The sequence below is a fragment of the Ambystoma mexicanum genome, chromosome 8 (assembly GCF_040938575.1).
Source record: "Ambystoma mexicanum isolate Mex_15411 chromosome 8, UKY_AmexF1_1, whole genome shotgun sequence".
Lineage (NCBI taxonomy): Eukaryota > Metazoa > Chordata > Amphibia > Caudata > Ambystomatidae > Ambystoma > Ambystoma mexicanum.
In genome coordinates this window covers 904349914-904368489 of record NC_090929.1, presented here as the reverse complement: position 1 = coordinate 904368489, position 18576 = coordinate 904349914, and the positions used below count along the sequence as shown (strand labels likewise).

The window sequence follows — 18576 nt, the reverse complement described above, 5'->3', positions numbered from 1 at the left end:
TGCGGACCTTGTTATGCAAAGCCCAGGTCCATAGCTTTTGAGCCTCTTGCGATAGCAATTCCGACCTTGTTCCCCCTTGTTTGTTCGTGTAGTGCATCGAGGTTGTGTTGTCTGTTTGAATGGTCACCGCCTGCCCTGCCAGTAACGGCAGGAAGGCTTTCAGCACCCATCGAATTGCCCTGAACTCTAACACATTTATGTGCAGCTGAGATTCTTGGGTGAACCAAGTGCCTTTGGTTTATAGATCTGCAAAGTGTGCTCCCCAGCCCGATAGCGAGGTATCCATCCTGAGAAGAAGGGTTAACGTTGGAGCCTGGAAAGGCATTCCCCGTAGTAGGTTCTGTGGTAAGCTCCACCATCGGAGGGCTTTGTGAAAGGCTGCTCGTAGTTTTATGGTATCTTCCCATGAGCCAATTGCCTGCTTCCATTGGTGGTCCAGAGTCTCTTGGATTAGCCTCACCGGCAGCCTGCAATTTGCCATGAGGAATATGCATGATGGCATCATGCCCAGAAGAGATTTGAGGGCGCGGACCGTGGTCGCCCGTTGCTTTGAAACCATGAAGACCAATGAGTTCCTGCATATATTCTGTCTGCTGACGTTCTTACTCTGGGTATGCTGGTGTTGATTTCTGCCCCCAGAAACAGCACTGTCTTGTTGGGAACGGGGCAGGATTTCTCTTTGTTTATCGAAAACCCTAACTCCTTCAAGAGTTTTATTGTTCTCTCCACTGCGGCACATGCCAGTCTGAGCGAGCTAGCCCTTATGAGCCAATCATCTAAATATGGGAAGACTTGCGTTCCCGACCTTCTGAGGTATGCTGCCAGCGGTGCCAGGCACTTGGTAAACACTCTTGGTGCTGATTTTAGGCTGAAAGGGAGGACATGGAACTGAAAATGTGACTCCCCTACGGCGAACCTGAGGAATTGCCTGTGGGCAGGATGAATGGAAATGTGGAAATATGCTTCCTCCAAGTCGAGGGTGGCCAGGAAGTCCTGTTGGTTGAGCCACGGGAGAACGTTCTGAAGAGACGTCATCTTGAATTTGATGCGCTCGATAAACTTGCTGAGATCTCTCAAATCTAGAATCGGTCTCCACGGACCGTTCTTTTTCTTCACCAGAACGAAACAGGAGTAGAAGTCTCTTCCGCTTTGTCAGTATGGTACCGGCTCTATAGCTGCTTTTAGGAGTAGCTTGTGAACCTCGAGCATGACCTGCTTCTGATGATGCACTTTGCGTGGAACGGGCCAAGTAACAAAGGTTGGTCGAGGAATTCTATGGTATTTATTTTTTTATTTTTTACATTTGTAGAGCGCACTGCAGCCCATAGACATCGAGGCGCTGTTACATGAAGGTGTATGCATGCAAGATTATGTAAATATAGAAAACATTGCTACTTAGTTACAGAGATAGAAAGCGGAAAGTGGTTACATATGACATTTGTATGCCTGAAGCGATCATGGCAGGAGGGTTTAGACAAACAGCCTGGTTTTTAAGGCTTTGCGGAAGGCTTGGTGAGGGTCAATCCCCCTGAGGTGCGTGGGTAGGGCGTTCCAGTGTGAAGCTGTTAGAGCTGGGAAGCTAGAGCCACCTGCACATACTCTGCAGGTCTTGGGTGCAGAAATCAGATTAGTGTAGGCAGATCGAGCGGGCCTGGCAGAGGTGGGTCGTGCCGCCACAGGTTTCTCCAGGAAAGACCACATCTCGGATCGCAGAAGGCAGGTCCACTGGCTACCCATTAGGCAGAGGATCACCTTTAAAATACTATCCCTCACCCATAAATGGGGAGCACTGATTTCTTTCTCTTCTGATGCAACTTGTAAATTAAAGAGGTCGGCCGCTTTACCAATCATGGTATGAAAAGACACTAGATCATGTGGTGGTGAAGCATCTCCTGGGGAGTCCTTCTTACTAGGCTTCTCTAAAATGGAATCGTCCCACTTGCTCTGCACGTCTGGCTCCTGAGTAATCTCCCCTTCTTCAGGGTCTGAAAAATCCCTGAAAGGATCTTCTTGCCAGTCAGAAACGGATGCAGTGGATGGGACTATCGTGGGGTCCCTTGTGGGTGGCCTCAAAGGATCCCTTGTGGGTGGTCTTGGCGTAGGGGATGATCTAGAAGGAGAGACCCTTGTCGACCAAGCACTGAGCATCCTGCTCCTGGACCTGCGGGGAGGTTCCGGCGAGCGTGCGCTCTTCTGAAGTCTGCTCCTGGTAGGAGAGCTTCTTGGAGAATTATGAGGCAGTGAAAACTGCCTTCGAGGAGATCTTTCCATCGGTGTAGAAGAACGATGCCTCTGTCTCCGACGCCTATTGAATTCTGGATCATATGGGTCTGTGGGCTCCCCTGGAGTGGGATGCCAGGAAGGAATGTTCTCCTTGGGAGTGATGGTCGGTTGCCCAGGAATGAGTTCGGAATCAGAGAAATCCTCCTGTAGGGGGTCAGGAAGTTCTGCCATTTCTTTTAAAGGCGATAGTTGAGCTCCTATTGGTAGAATGAGGTCTTCCGGTGTATGTAGGCCTGTGTCCATTGGTCCGAACGACCCGCTTTCTTTGGAGGACGTGTCAGGGATATCCGGGGACAGTGCCTGTTTTTCTCCGTCGACGAGGGGTCAGTAGTCATTGACGGTATCTTCGTCAACAATGTTTTGGACTTATTCAACAAGGATGTCGTCGCCGAGGGTTTCTTGGACGAAGAAGGCTTCGTGGATGATGAGGGCTTTGTGGACGGATGGTGCTCCTTGACCGGCGACGATAGCTTCGTTGACGAGTGGTGAGATTCTTTTGTCAACGATTACTTGGGAGTGGAGGATTTCGACGACGAGGTTTGAAGACAGTTTGCTCATCAACGGGCCTCTGTCGCCAGTGCCGCTTGTAGATGGCGTTTTCGATGATGAATGCCCCCCCCACCCCACTCCCCTGGAATTTTTGAAAACGTCTCCTCACCTTTGGAGGAGGTTTTCTCGTCAGGGTGCTTTTTCTTTTGGTATCCAGATCCAAGGGATGGAGATAGAGATGACAATTCCGTCATTTTCTTGCTCCTGTGAGAGGGAGAGGAGCTTCTTTCCACAGAGGAGGCTCTTCTTTTTTAAGTTTGCCTCGCTGAAGGCTTCATAGACAGTACAAAGGCTGTCTTATCTGATTCTTCATCAGAAGAGTGTCCTCTAGATTACAAATGTAGAAGGAGTCTTCTACGTCTGTCCTGGAGGGTTTTGTTAGAAAAAGTCTAATAAATATCACATTTGTGAATTTCATGCGGATAGAGACAGTAAATGCACTGCTCATGAGGGTCTTTCATGTAGACCAGCTTCTTCTTGCATTTAACACAGTCCCCTCTGACATGGTGTGAAGAGAGGATTCACTTGACGAATTTGGAGTGAAAACAAGTGTTTTCTGGGCCCAGAAACACTGTACAGGAAGAGTGAGATCAAGGTAAAGCTGTTTTTGAGAAAAAAGAATTAATCTAACAGCAAAGAAAAAATTGAAAAGCTCAGAGAGCTGAGGATTCCCTCCAGTCTGTTAGAGTGTGGTGAAAAATCTGAAGATAGCGGCTGGGGGCAGAGCTTAAACCCTGCCACCTCATTGGTTAAGGCCATAAGAACCAAAGTGAGGTGGAGGGACTACACAAGTGAATGGCTCATAGGCCATAAGGGGCAATCTACATTGTATTTCTATGTATATATATTTAATTTTTTAATCCCAGTCTGAAGATGGGGACTATTCAAGCATCTGAATATATGAAAGATCCAATGCTGGAGAAATGTGTATATATTATAGGGCGGCCGGTCGCCGCCCTATAGTTCATGTGAGTTGGAGGCACATAGGAACCCCTCAAAATTCTATTGTTAATAACTTTTGATTCAAGTAACAGATTTGGCTGAAATTCCAAAAGTGATTAAAAGTCTTGCAGGCTCCTCCAGACTGCAAAGTTTCATAAAGATTTATTAAGCGTAAAAAAATATATATATTTTTGTTCAAAAAGTGCGCCCTACTTCCCTGTTCATTTTCCCATAGACAAAAAAGGTCAATGTTCGCGAAAGCGCACAGCCTAAACCACTGGACAGATTTGGACCAGGTCCGAAACAACTTGGACACAGGGCGTTGACTCGCAATCCATGCATGGTTTGGGGTTATTCTGTGCCGTAGTTATTTTAAAATTTGACAGAGAAGGGGGTGCCCCCTTCCCCCAAAAATTATAGGGCACTTGGTGATGGCCTGAAGGGGGGTGGCAGGGCGAGCCCGGGAAACATTTTCTTTTCCGGCTGTTTTGCTGAATTTCGCGGCTGTATCTGAGGTTACAAAGGACTACAGATAACTGTGGGTATGTGTAGTTCGTTACCCGCGGTTACATTTTATTTTTAAAGATATTTGTATAACTATAGTGAGGTCAAGGTTGAAAAATCACTGGCTATGGCCAATTGCCATCCAGGTCTCCCATTCATGCAGTAACCAGGACAGACTCTGCTTAGCTTCAAAGTGAGGAAGGGGCCAGCCTCCTCAGGCCAAGTTGCCTGATAAATGAGCCAAACTTACAAGACCACTTAGAGGAATAGGCCGGCCCTTTTCTTGCTTTGAAGCTAAGTAGGGTCAGCCCTGCTTTGAAGCTAAGCAGGGTCAGTCCCTGTTACTGCATTGATGGGTGACCGAATGGGCATCTGAATTATTTACTTTGTTTAAACCGTGCTACTGTCAGTCCTTGAAGGTTCTGCAATCAGAGAGAATCTTTTGCCTTTTAGTATTTGTAGTCTCCCAGTCACCAATAAAAAATAAATAGGTAATTTTACAGCAACAGTGGGTTACCTATCCCTGCAGTAACTGGGACAAAACCTGTTTAGCTTTAAAGTGAGGAAGGCATCAGCCCATTAATGTCATGTTGCCTAATATATGCCCCCACTCCCGTTAGAAGAACACTTAGAGAAACATGGCATAAGGAGGATGGATCCTTCCTTGCTTTGAAACTAAGCAGGATGGCTCCCAGTTACTGCATGGATGGCAGACAGTCCACAGTCCTGAATGCCGTGTATTTTCTCAGTTTTAAATATCTCATAACACACAGAATCCTCATTTTTATAAAACAGAAAGAATGAAATAAAAAATTATCACATTTATACTGAACACTGCTATCAGAGAACCCTGCCTTAAGAAGTTCGAGACGCAGCACTTAGCCATTATGCTACAATGATGTTATTGTTTGGAATTTCACACGTTTCATACCTAGCCTTTCATCATTGAACATACTAAATTATAGGGCAAGTATGAAATCTATGCCCCATGAAGCACCAAGTCATTCTGAATTAGTGGTTAAATGCTGACCAGCGTTCAAGACTGTATGGTATGTTTTTTTTGTATTTCATTCATTTAATTTAATTAAAAGAAAAGCCTGTGTCCAATCTGTCTGCCTGTTTGCATTTTCTTACTGTTTTATTCACCTCACCTCCCACCTTCTCTCTGTCATTTCCTTGGAAGATTGGACTGTAAATATGTGTTTAAATAAGTGTTATTCTGAACATTAGAATTATTGTATTTTGACATATTGTCTATGTAAGTATCAAAAGAATACATACAAGTTGTGGAAAAAAGAAAAAAGAAAAGCAACGCAAGTGGGAGGTGGCGAGGTGTGTTGCAGTGCAGTCCTGTGATCTTATTCAGCATGAGGGCATTTAGACGTGGCTGCAATGTCAGCCACGTACAAACATCCGTTGCGCCAAAAATTAGAAGTTACTCACCGTAGTGACTAACATACTCTTAGTCCATAGTCCCCTTTCCTCCATACTGTACGGGCGACCCTTCCAAAGGACGGAAGACAACCTTTTTCCCCAGAAAAAAATGTCTTCCCCTTTAAAATTTAGATGCGCGTGCAGGCACGTCCTAGGGAGCATGCGCTGCCCTGACTCCGCCCTCCGGCCCCACACATCAGTCCCCATTGACGCGTCAACAATAAATGTAACATTGCCTAATGACACAAGTATTATTAGGGGGGAGGTTGGTGGGACGTATGGAGGAAAGGGGACTATGGACTATAATTACTCTTACATCCCGTCCCCTTTCCTCCATACTGTATGGGCGATTACACCCAATTGTAGCCCCAGGGAGGAGAGGAGACCTTCCTTAAGCAAATAGGTTCCTGAGAACCGCCTGTCCGAAAGCCACATCGTATCTAGAGCTGGCAACCAAACAGTAATGCTTGCAGAAAGCCAAGGGAGAGGGCCAAGAGGCCGCCCTACTGATGACTTGCCAAGGGATATGGCGCTGGAATGCGATGGCCGTTGCCTTGGGCCTGACTGCATGGGCATGCATGTTGGCCGGGAGTGGAATGTGCTGGCCCTCGTACGCGTCCTAGATGGCAGAGACCATCCAGCAGGATATGGAGGCCTTAGAGGCCTGATAGCCTGGCCTTGAGCCTCCGGAAGTGGCAAACAGAGAGTCCGACTTGTGGAAGCCCATGGTCCTGTCTAGGCCGTGCAGCGCACTCTGTGCTTTGTCGTTGGGATCGGGAAAGAACGTGGGAAGGACTATTTCCTCGTTCAAGTGAAATGCAGATGGAACCTTGGCCAGAAATGCCGAGTGCGTCCGCATAACTACCTTGTCCTTGTGAAAGCTGGTATATGGTTCAGAGGTGCCTGAATCTCGCTGACTCTGCGAGCCGAGGAAAGACTGACTAGTAAGGCTGTCTTGATGGTGATCAGCCTAATGTCTGCGGATGCCATTGGCTCTAATGGTTTGAGTGTCAGGGCGCCCAAGACTATGTTACGGTCCCACACCGGGTGCGGTCTCTTGACAGGCGGGTAGAGCCTAGCAGGATCAGTCAGATGCTTCTTGACAATAGGGTTGGAGGAGGAAAAAATGCCTTCCTCCGAGTTCCTTTAAGCCCCAATGGCTGCAAGGTATGTACGGCAGGTGTCGACCTATATGTTCCAATGAGCGAGGTGCACCGAAAAGGAGAGCACGTCGTCCAACTTGCAGGCCAAGGGGTCGATTCCCTTGAAGTCTGCCCAGTGGCAGAATCTGGTCCATTTGGTTTTGTAATGGGACCTGGTGGCTTTGCTCCTGGCGCCCTGTATGTTCTCCAGATTGGCCTGTGAGAGGCTAAGGTGCCAAAGCATTACCTGCTCAGGTACCACGCTGTGATGGGTTAGTTTCTCTGGCGCGGGGTGGATGATTCTGCCCCACTCCTGTGCCAGATGATGTGCTGGGCCCGTCGGGAGGTGTATTGGGGGCACCTTCGAGAGGCTGAGAAGTTCCGAAAACCATGGCCTGGCCGGCCACCATGGAGCTATTAGAATGATGCAGAGTTGGAGAGACTCCTTGATCTTGCAAATTACCCTGTTATGCCCGGTGGCAAAGAGATCCACTTGGGGATGACCCCACCTGTTGAAGATCTCCTGAATAACGTGGTCGTTCAGCTGCCACTCGTAATTGTCCGTTCCCAGCCAGCTGAGCCTGTCTGCCTCCAGGTTGGATTCCCCCGGGAGGTGGTCTGCCAAGAGATAAATGTAATTTTCTAGGGCCCATTACCACATGCTGATCGCCAGCCTGCACATAGAAGGGGATCTGGTGCCTCCCTGCTTGTTCACATAGTACATGCTGGTCGAGTTGTCTGTCAGGATGAGGACAACCTTTCCTTTGAGAAGTGGTTGGAATGCTCTGAGCGCTAGCCAGATGGCGTTCAGCTCCAACCAATTGATGTGGTATTCCTGCTCCTTCCGAGTCCAGGTGCCATGGACCGAGAGATCGTCCAGGGTGGCTCCCCAGCCCTCGAGCGAGGAGTCTGTGGTGATGGTAGCATGCGGGGAGGGCGGCCGAAAGGGCTTGCTCGTCGGTAGGTTGCAATCCATGGACCACCTGTTAGGTCCGGGTGGAGAGATGGAGGAACGTTGATCATCTCGGATTGCGAGCCCCGCTCCCGATTCTGTGAGGCCGCGAAGTGCAGCTGAATCCTTCTCATCCTTAGTCTCGTGTGCGGCACGGCTAACAGGAACGCTGCTAGTAGACGCAGGAGATGTTGGTACCAACATGCCGAGGTCCCTTCTCTGCTGAGGAAGTGGGCGGTGGCCCTTTTGATGGCCGAGATTTTGTCTTCCGACGGGAAGACCCTATCGGAGCACATGTCCCAAATGAGTCCCAGGAATGTCAGAGTATTTATAAGGGCATGGGAAGAGTGGTGAATCGCTTCCGGAGATGTAGCCCTGACGAGCCAGTCGAGGTATGGGTAAGATGTGGAGACCCTGCTCTCGGAGGAGGGCCGCTACAGCATTCATGAGTCTGGTAAAGACCCTGGGGGCCGAGTTGAGGCCAAATGGAAGGACTTGGTATTGGAAATGGTAGCCCATGATCCTGAACCGTAGGAAAGAACGATGGGGCTGCCAGATCAGGACGTGTAGGTACGCGTCCTTCAGGTCCAGGGAGCACATCCAGTCTCCCTTGTCCAATGTCTCCGCTATAAAAGCTGGCTTAACCATCTTGAATTTTTGCAGGGGTAGGGAGAGGTTGAGGGTGGAAAGGTCCAGCACAACTCTCAGGTCCGCCTGGTTCTTCTTTTGAATGGCGAAAATCCTGGAGTAGAAGCCAAAGCCTCACTGGGAGGCTGGGATTTCCTCCACTGCCTGGCTCTCTACAAGCGACCGGATCTCTGCCAAAAGAGTTGCTGTGCCAACCAGTGGGAGTGGAGGGGAGGAGAAGCTGGGCTAGGAAGGCGGTACCCCGTGGATACTACAGAGAGGATCTAGGGGACCGTGAAATACTGGTGCCAGAATTGTGCATGGAGAGCAAGCCTGCCCCCCCACCGGAGATACGTGAACCCGAAGGGGCGTGTCAAGCCTTCTTTCCCTCGAAGGCTGAGGAAGGGGACTGGAAAAAGCCCTTACCCCCCCTTTTTTGTTGTTTGCACCGGTCCAGTTACGGCGAGCGGTCTGGCTGCCTGGATCTGCGTTCCTCGAAGCCGCGGAACCCTCCATATGTACGACCTTTTTCCGAGCGTTGCTGAGATTGGGTGTACGATTTGGCCTGGTCTTTGTAAGAATGAAGAATGGATAAAGACTTCGCAGTTTGGGACCTGTTCTTCTTTTTGTTTAGCTCTTCGTCCGTAGAGAAGTTGAAGAGGTCTACCCCACCCCCACCCCTCGAACGGTAGCTCTAGAATGCGCTCCTGGATGTCGGGGTTTAATTTCATTGCCCGGAGTCAGGCTGTTCTTCTCATGTCCGTGGCAATGCAGATGGCACGGCCAGAGGTATCGATATGAGCCACTGTGGATTCCATGAGGTCATGCGCCACTAGCTTGGCTTCCGCTAGCCCCACCCTAAAGCGTGCTTGGCAATGGGTGGGGAGTTCCAGGAGGAAGTCGCAATTTCCCACCATAACTGTTGGTTGGCGGAGGCCAGCATGGCATCTGCATTGGCCTGACACAGGTGCAAGGATGCGTTGGAGTAGATCTTTTTGCCGTACGCCTCCAAGATCTTCTCCTCCTTGCCTAGCAGCGCCACAGAGGAGGCGGCTGAGGACGACTGAGGCTTTGAGTATAGTGATGCCGCAGCAATCACTAAGGAGTGTGGCGGAGGACGGGTCAAGAGCAAGAGTGTATCCCCCTCCATCTGCCTGTACTTGGCATCCAGGTGTCGGTTGACCGGCTGCACTGAGTGGGGCTTGACCCAACCCTTCTTGGCCAGGGAGACTACATCGGTTTGCAGTGGAATCCCCGTGTTGGCAGAGGGGCGTCTTGCGAGGACTTCAGCCAGAACCGCCTCTGCCGGCTTTTCGACCTCGGGTTGGGGAGGCCCAGGTACTCCGCCAGGCCAGCAAGACGTTCATGGAAGGCCCTGGCTGAGGATGGCATGTCCCGATCCTCCTCCTCATCTGTATCCTGTGGATCTGGAGGATCTTGTGGGGGAGGAGGGGTAGATGGCGCCAGAGGCTGGGGTACAAGGACCGCAGCCAGAGGCTGAGGAGGCGTCGGAGGTGCGGAGTTGGCTGCACCGGGGCCTGAGGGCCTGATGAAGGCATCTGTGGTGCCTCTAGCATGGCGTGGAGGACTTCCCTGACTGCGTCTTTGATGATAACCCCCATCTGATGAGACCTCATGAGTCCGAGAAACGTCTCGAAGAGCACCTCCTCACTGGCCAAAGAGGTGGCCGGAGGTAGCGACGGGATAGTGGGGGGATGCTGGGGCTGCTGCGTACCCTGTCCATATGGACGCACAGGAAAGTTGCCCTGTGCAAATGAAGGGTAGACTGTAGGCCACGTACCAGGTTGAGGCCAGTCCCAACTTGAGACTCGTTCTTCGCCGAATTCGTGGAATGGCGTCAGACGGGTGCCCCTTTCTGGCACTGCGGCCATTTTGTCAGGCTGCCTGCGACGTGTTGCTCAGCCCACTGGGCCCGGCCTCGTCCAAGACTCTTGCGTGTGGATCATGAGGCCTACCCTGCTCCTCGGGTCTCGGCCTGGTAGGTGTAAAACCCTCGACCCGAGGGTCGGTAGAGCGGCATTTAAGCACCCCCGCGGACGTATTGCCGGTAATAGGGCATAGCCCCTCGGACGTACTGCCAGTGTTAGGGCGTAGCCCCTCGGCCATTGAGCCGGTAAAAGGGCATAGCCCTTCGGGTCTAGCCCAGGTACAAGAACCTTCCGGTCCCTCGACACTGTGCCTGGGAGGATCCAATGACCCCATCGACCCGAAGGCAGGTAGCTGTAGCAGCCTCGGGGCACGTGCCGGTAGAAGGACCTGGCCGGTCCCTCCAGCGCAGGGGAGTCCCTGGGACAGAGTCTCCCTTGCGGGGTGCGCTGGAAAATATTGGCCCTACCTTGGGCCTGGTTCGATGTTACACGAAGTTCTTGAGATCCTCTGGGGGCAACCTCTGGAAGAGCTCCCTCCACTGGCTAGTCTGTTCTTCAGCGCCTTCGAGGACAGCGAGTCACATGCCAAACATGAATGCCAACCGTGGTCTGGGCCAAGGCAACGTAGGCATAGGGCGTGGGGATCTGAAGTTGGGAATAGCCCGTTGCAGGATGGACACCTGCTTAACCCTGTAGAAGTCGACATGCGCCGGACCGAGAACCTGAATGATAGATAAGACAAAAAAGACAAAGAGAAGAAGTATCCGCGCGTGGAATTACATGGCCGAAGCCAAACCCAGGAGCGCTGGTGAATTCGGCCCGGTCCCGTCAACGCGGAAAAGGGGACTGATATGTGGCGCCGGAGGGCGGAGTCAGGGCAGCCCATGCACCCAGGGCCGCGCACCTGCGCACCTCTAAATTTAAAGGGGAAGAAGGGTTTTTTCTGGTGAAAAAGGTTCCATCTCCCGTCCCTTGGAAGGGACACCCATACAGTATGGAGGAAAGGAGACGGGACGTAAGAGTATGGCTTTCGTGCCGAAAAGGGCGATGCAGCGTAATGGGTGGGCCAAATTGTCCTGCGTCAAAATGATGGTCGGGAAAGGGGTGTACCGCTTGGAGGACACTGCTTAACCAAAGTGTGTGCTCCATGGCAAATAAGGAACAAGTTACTTACCTGTAACTGTTGTTCTCCAGCATGGGTCTGGCATGGATTCACATGCTCATGAATATTCCCCGTCATCAGGCTGGGAATCTTCGGTAAAGAAAAAATCAGTATCAGTTTCATTTCTGATCTGTCTTTCTTAGTAGTAACCAATCACTGATCTCTGGGTCATACTGCCCCCAGCCAATGACTGCCCTCTCCCTAAACCCCGCCTCTGGCAGCCATCCTCAGATTTGGTAGCACGCCAAGTGGCAGTATGACCAAGTGAAAAGCCGCAGAGGGGTAGGTGGGAGGGTTCACATGTGAATCCATGCCAGACCCATGCTGGAAAACAACAGTTACACGTAAGTAACTTGTTCCTTCTCCAGCATGGGGTTTGGCATGGATTCACATGCTCATGAATAAAAGAATACATAGCAGTACACACATGCACAACCACGGGAGGTGGCAACAGGCTCAACATTAAGCAATACAACAACTCAACATTAAGCATCTCTTATCTCCTCACCAGGCTCACCTTAAGCGAACAGGTTGCGCAGCACTGCTTGGCCGACCCTGGACTCCTCCCTGGAGTCCCGATCGACGCAGTAGAATCTTGTGAAGGTGTGCGTGGACCTCCACGTAGCAGCCCTGCAGATGTCCAGCAGGGGCACACCAGACAGGAATGCCGTGGTAGCAGCGATCGCTCTAGTCGAATGGGCTCTCGGACGGCCGGGCAGCGGTCGGTTTGCCAACCGGTGACAATGCATGATGCAGTCGGAGAGCCATCTGGAAATGGTAGTCTTCGAGAGAGCCTTCCCTTGATTCACAGACCCAAAGTTCACGAATAGCTGTGCCGTCTTCCGAAAACTCTTCGTGCGGTCCACATAGAACTTCAGCGCTCTAGCTACATCCAGCGAGTGCAAAGTCCTCTCGGCCGGCGTCGAAGGCGACGGGAAGAAAACTGGTAACACCAAGGGCTCGTTGAGGTGGAAGTCAGACGGCACCTTTGGCATGAAGGAGGGGTGCGTCCTAAGCACTACCCTTGTGTCATGAAAAGTCAAGTATGGAGGCTTGCAAGATAGGGCCTGAATCTCTCCCACTCATCGTGCAGAGGTGATGGCCACGAGGAACGGTGTCTTCCATGACAGGAACTTCAAGGGCGCCGAATGCATAGGCCCGAATGGGGCTCCCATGAGCCTGGTCAGCACCACATTAAGTTCCCACGCCGGGGCAGGAGCCTTCACCGGCGTGAATGAACGGAACAGTCCCTTCATAAATTCCTTTAGCAGGCGATGAGACCACAAGGACGCCCGTCCCGTAGTCCTGGTATATAAGGAGATGGCAGCCAGATGTATTTTTATGGAGGCGTGGGCCAGTCCAGCTTTGGCCAGCGACAGTAAGTACGGCAGCACTTGAGGGGCCGTAATCCGCAGAGGGTTAATCTTCTGTGCACGGCACCAAACAGAGAACCTCTTCCATTTATGACCGTAACACTGGAGAGTTGAGGACGCCCTGGCCTTTGCAAGAACCTCTCTGCAATCAGCCGGGATATCGTACCCTCCAAACTCTAGCGCTGCAGGAGCCAGGCCTGCAAGTTCAGCGACTGTGGGTCGTGGTGTAGAATGGCGCCTCCTTCTCTGGAGAGAAGATCCACGTCCGCCGGCAGCCTGACTGGCGAGGACGGTAACAAGTCCAGAAGGTCCGGGAACCAGACCTGCCTCGGCCACGCCGGTGCGACGAGGATCATCCTGCACCTGGACTTCTTGAGCTGGCTGATGAGGCGGAGCACCAACGGCAATGGAGGGAACGCGTATAGAAACAGGCCGTCCCAAGGGAACGAGAAAGCATTGCCCATGCTCCTCGGCTGTGGGAACCTGCTGGCGAACCTCTGGCACTTGGAGTCCGCCGCCATCGCGAACAGGTCGATCTGGGGTTTGCCCCATCGTTGGAAGATTCGATCCACTTGATCCTGGCGCAGTTCCCACTCCTGGCACGAGCGCAGCTCCCTGCTGAGGGAGTCAGCGATGGTGTTTTTTATTCCTGCCAGGTGGAAGGGAACCAGAAACATCCCCTGAGCAATGGCCCAGTGCCACAGATCCTGGGCCTCCTTGGATAGGGCTGGGGATCTGGTGCCTCCCTGCTTCCGTATGTAGAACATCGTGGTGGTGTTGTCGGTGAAGATCCTCACCAATTTGTCCTTGAGGGATGGGAGGAACGACTTGATCGCCCAGAACACTGCACGGAGCTCCAAGATGTTGATGTGAAGAGACCTCTCCTCCGGGAGCCAAAGGTCTCTTGCGTGGAGATCTCCGGTGTGGGCCCCCCAACCCTCTAGAGAGGCGTCCATAGTCACCGTCTGCTGAAATGCCGGGGTTTGAAAGTCTGTGCCCGTCGTGAGGTGAGCCCGGGTGCCCCACCATAGATCGCCCGACGGAACTCCTCGTCGAGGGGGATCCTGTCCTCGAAGCAGCCCCCTGCCTGAAACCAGCGGGCGTCGAGGAACTCCTGTAGCGGACGCATCCGAAGTCTGCAAAGGGGTACAAGGTAGATGCATGAGGACATCATCCCGAGAAGGGACTTGATGGACCTCACCCTGGCCACGTCCGTAGCTAACAGTCGCCGTACCTTGCCCAGGATGGTTTTGGTACTCTCCTCTGAAGGGGAGGCCAATTGCTCCACTGTATCGAGCTTCGCCCCCAAAAACAGTGCTACTTGCAACGGAACCAGGTGGGATTTGGGGTAGTTGATGGAGAACCCCAGCTCTGTGAGCAACCAGACGGTCCTCGCCGTATGATCGACGGCAAGTTCCCTTGACCTGGCCCGGATTAGCCAGTCGTCCAGGTAGGGGTAGATGTGGATCCCCTGCAGGCGCAGCCACGCCGCCACTGGTGCCAGGCACTTGGTGAAAACCCTGGGTGCCGACTTTAATTCGAACGGTAGGGCTCTGAATTGGTAGTGGCGTCCTTGAACCACGAACCTGAGGAACTTCCTGTGCCTTTTTAGAATGGGGATGTGGAAGTAAGCATCCTCCAGTTCCAGCGACGATAGGAAGTCGCCTTCCTCCAGCTGTCCCAGTACGTGCTGGAGGGTGACCATCCTGAATTTCTGCGCCTTTATGTATTTGTTTAACTGACGCAGGTCTAGGAAGGGGCGCCAACCGCCTGTCTTCTTACTGACGAGGAAGTACCTTGAGTATACTCCGGAGCCCCGGAGCCTCCTGGGGACAAGCTCGATGGCACCTTTCTTGAGCATCGCCTTTACCTCCAACAGCAGTTGAGGGACGTGATTCTCCTTCCTGGCCACGGGAGGAATGCGAGGGCACGTCTTTAGGAATTCCAGCGAGTGCCCGTTGGCCAGGGTGTCCAACACCCAACGATCAGTGGAGATGGACTCCCACACCCTGACGAACTTCGTCAGTCGGCCTCCCACTGGGGTGCTTCGGTGGGGGCCTGACCACCCGGCCGGGTCAGTCTTGCTTGGAAGTGGCCTTGCCTCCTTGGCCTCCTTGGTGACGACGGCGGGAACCCCCTTGCTTGCCGCGACCTCTGTAGGCCTCCTGGGAAGAGGAGCGGGCCGCCTGGGGCTAGGTGGAGGAGCCACCGCTGGATCCTTTGGAGGCACCATGTCTGCCTCCAGAGCTCCGAATGGGCCGTCGCTGCTGAAGCACCCCAAGGGCCCGGGCCGTCTCCGAGTCGGTCTTGATGGCCTGCAGAGACTCACCCACCGCCTTACCAAAGAGGTTGTTGCCAGCATGTCCAACACTCTGACCTGGACGTCCTGGCGAAAGTGTGTCGCCTTGAGCCATCCTCGTCGTCGGAGGCAAACTCTGTTGCCCAGTTGGCAAAATCCGGTATCGGCAATGTCCGTTGCCACCGTAATGGCGTGATCCGACGCCACCTCGCCCTCCTGCAGAATTTCTAGGGCCTCTGCCCTTTTGTCATCAGGCAGGAAATCTAGCAGGGGGAGCTATCTTGAACCAGAGCTCCCTGTCGTAGCGGGCCACGATCGCTAAGGCATTGGCCGCCTTAATCGTCGTCGCCGCCGACGAGATGAGTCGTCGTCCCATAGAGTCCAACTTCTTACCCTCGCTGTCCTTTTTCTGTTCTTCAGGGCAGAGCTGGAAGAGCTCGGATGCCCTGGTTATCATGGCGTGGAAAGAGCCAACCTCGTCGGCTGGGGACGCTGTCAAGTTGGGAAGCCCGAGAGGGCCGCGTACCTGATGTCTTGGAGGTCGATCTCGCAGAGGTCGCCAGTCTGGAGCTTGTGAAAAGATGAACAAGTGGCACGAAGAACCAACCTCTCCACCACCCACGATTTGAAATGGGTGGAGGATGGACCGACTCCCAATGTCACGAAGGCACTCTTCTGATAACTGTGACAGTGGGACTGTGCAAGCACAGACAGGTGAGGCCAAAGTCTAGGTGAAGATTGCTGGCAAGACGAAGTCCGATGACAATACTCCGAAGGCTCAAGAACTGCAGTAGTAGTCAAAATGTCCGACGCGGCAAGACAGGTCTATACCGCAGAAAGAAAAGATCTTGGCAGATGCTGGTGGTCCGACAGGAGCAGGCCAGACAGGAATGAGGGAGACCAGATATAACTAGCAGTCTGGACCTAAAAGGAGCCGAGTAGGCGGACCCTGGGTTGACCCGGAAGAGTTGCTTGGCAGGACCAAGGCAGGACCCAGGTAAGTGATTGGCAGGCCCAGGACGGGATTATAGCAGGAGTGAGCAGGCAGGCCCAAGACAGGACCCAGGTAAGAGTAGCAGGCTGGCCCAGGGCAGGTCCCAGGTAAGTAGTTGGCTGGCCCAGGACAGGACCCAGGTAGGGGTAAGCAGGCAGGCCCAGGGCAGGACCCTGGTAGGGGTAAGCAGACAGGCCCAGGGCAGGTCTCAGGTAAGTAGTTGGCTGGCCCAGGACAGGACCCAGGTAGGGGTAAGCAGACAGGCCCAGGGCAAGTCTCAGGAAGGTAGAAGGCTGGCCCAGGACTGGACCCAGGTAAGTACAGGAGCACAGGAACAAACGAAGTGAAGCAAACCGCGTTGAGACGCGGCTTGCATCGATTCGTGGCCTCTTTTATGGGTTGCCGGCACCCGAGAGGCTTGGAACGCAAGCCGCTTCGTCTCCGGGCACCGGCGAACCCACAACGAGGCCTGGAAGGCAAGCCCTTCCAAGGAGGCGAGCCCAGTCCACGGCACATGCGCGGAACCGCGACAGAGGTCTCCCGCGCATGCGCCGTAGGCCGCCGGGCCCAGCACCCAACGCTCCTCCCCTGGCGAGTCCCCAGACGCGAACGCGCGGGTAGACTCGCCAGGAGGAAAAGGGAGCGGCAGACTCCGGTCTCCCACGTGACATGACACTATGCCCCCTCCCAGGAAGACCCGGGGCCCCAGGTTTCCAAGGAAACCGTCTATAGAACTCACGTACCAGACGGGGGGCATGCACGTGCTGGTGCGGTTCCCATGTACGATTACAGGCCGGGTACCCTTTCCAATCTACCAAATAGTGGAGTACCCCCCTGCGATAACGGGCATCACAAATCTCGTGAACCTCGAACTCTGGAACGCCTTGCACCAGGACAGAGGCCGGGCGAGGACATGTGCGGCCGTAGGTATCGACCACGTAGGGTTTCAACAAGGACACATGGAAAACGGGGTGTATATGCCAAGAAGGGGGTAATCGGAGACGGAAAGCTACAGAGGACAGCCGCTTGGTAATAACGAAGGGCCCAAACAAATTGGGGAGCCAGTTTGACGGGCAGGTTGTGAAGCGGCAGGTTCTTGGAGGATAGCCACACCCTGTCTCCCTCCTGAAAATCTGGTTCTACACTCCTCTTCCTGTCTGCCTGTATCTTCATCCGATCTTTGGTTTCTCTCAGGATCTTGCGTGCTAGTTCCTGTTGTTTCTGAATGTGAGTGACATAGCCATCAGCAGATGGGACTGTACTGGAAGGAACCGGATGAAAAGGCATCAATCGGGGATGTAGACCAGTAGAGCAGAAGAACGGACTGACTCCAATGGAAGCATGAATTGTATTGTTGTAAGACACTTCTGCAAGATCTAAACCAGCTTTCCAGTTGGACTGAGTAGCATTAGCAAAACAGCGGAGGTACTCTTCCAAAGTTTGATTGGTCCTTTCGGTGAGCCCATTGGTCTGTGGGTGATAGCCCGAGCTTAGAGCTCTATGAATTCCCAGATGACCACACACCTTGCTCCAGAATAAAGAGAGGAACTGGGTCCCTCGATCTGAAATGATCTTCTCAGGTAGACCATGTAACCGGTAGATTTCATGCAGGAACGCTGAAGCCATCAGGGTTGCTGTAGGGATCTTCTGAAATGGGATGAAATGGGCTGGTTTAGTGAAACTGTCCACTACCACCATTATGCAAGTAAACCCTTCTGAAGGAGGTAGATCCACAATGAAGTCGGTGGCGATGGTATGCCATGGGTAAGGTGCTATTTCAGTAGGTACCAGCAATCCCAACGGTCGTTTTCTAGGTATTTTGCACTGGGCACAAATTGGACAACCTTCGATGTACTTCTGGACTTCGGTAGCCCAACCAGGCCACCAAAACTGTCGGGATATCAACTCCCGTGTGGCTCTTATCCCACGATGTCCTCCAATAGGCGAATCGTGGAATCCATGCAAAATGCCATTCTGAATAGCTCCCTTAGGAATATACAGCCTTTTTCGAAAAAACAAAAGCCCATCTTGTTCAGACACAAATCGACGACTGAGAAGAGTCGCTCTTTCGGGATCAGTTCGAGTGGCGTCCACGATGGACTCAAGGTGAGGAGACAAAGTCAGCAAGAAATGTTGAGGGGAAATCAGTGGCTGAGCTGGGCAGGACGCCTCTTCCACATTACCTAGGGATCTAGAAAGTGCATCTGCTTTCAAATTGGAGGTTCCCGGGATGTAAGTAACATGAAACTCAAATGGAGAAAAGAAGAAGGACCACCTGGCCTGACGAGGAGTTCGACATTGCAAGGAGCGAAGGTATTGCAGATTGCGATGATCTCTCCGTACTTCCACGGAAAAGCGAGCTCCGAGAAGGAAATGTCTCCATTCCTCAAATGCGGTCTTAATAGCCAACAGTTCCTTTTCAATCA

At 52.7% G+C, this 18576-nt stretch overlaps 1 protein-coding gene across 5 annotated transcripts in view; it reads right to left on the bottom strand.

Annotated features, from left to right (window-relative positions):
- The window catches only part of PARG (poly(ADP-ribose) glycohydrolase), a 2316516-nt gene that overhangs the window by 2041361 nt on the left and 256579 nt on the right, over positions 1-18576 (bottom strand). The window lies entirely within an intron of this gene.